We start from the raw sequence: 563 nt of genomic DNA, 5'->3' as shown, positions 1-563 counted from the left end.
CCACCATCAGCTGCTGGACGCTGGCTGCAGCTCCTGCACCCCGCCATCAGCTGCTGGAGGCTGGCTTCTGCTCCTCCACCCCGCCATCAGCTGACGGAGGCTGCCTGCTTCTCCACCCCGCCATCACTAGCTGGAGGCTGGCTGCTGGAGGCTGGCTGCAGCTCCTCCACCCCACCATCAGCTGCTGGACGCTGGCTGCAGCTCCTGCACCCCGCCATCAGCTGCTGGAGGCTGGCTTCTTCTCCACCCCGCCATCAGCTGACGGAGGCTGCCTGCTTCTCCACCCCGCCATCACTAGCTGGAGGCTGGCTGCTGGAGGCTGGCTGCAGCTCCTCCACCCCGCCATCAGCTGCTGGAGGCTGGCTGCTGCTCCTGCACCCCGCCATCAGCTGCTGGACGCTGGCTGCAGCTCCTCCACCCCGCCATCACCAGCTGGAGGCTGCCTGCTGCTCTTCCACCCCGCCATCAGCTGATGGACGCTGGCTGCAGCTCCTCCACCCCGCCATCAGCTGCTGGAGGCTGGCTGGCCGCTGGAGGCTGGCTGCTGCTCCCACACACCGCCA

This window comes from Nothobranchius furzeri, unplaced genomic scaffold (assembly GCF_043380555.1).
Source record: "Nothobranchius furzeri strain GRZ-AD unplaced genomic scaffold, NfurGRZ-RIMD1 Scf131, whole genome shotgun sequence".
Taxonomy (NCBI): domain Eukaryota; kingdom Metazoa; phylum Chordata; class Actinopteri; order Cyprinodontiformes; family Nothobranchiidae; genus Nothobranchius; species Nothobranchius furzeri.
This window is presented reverse-complemented; position numbering follows the sequence as displayed.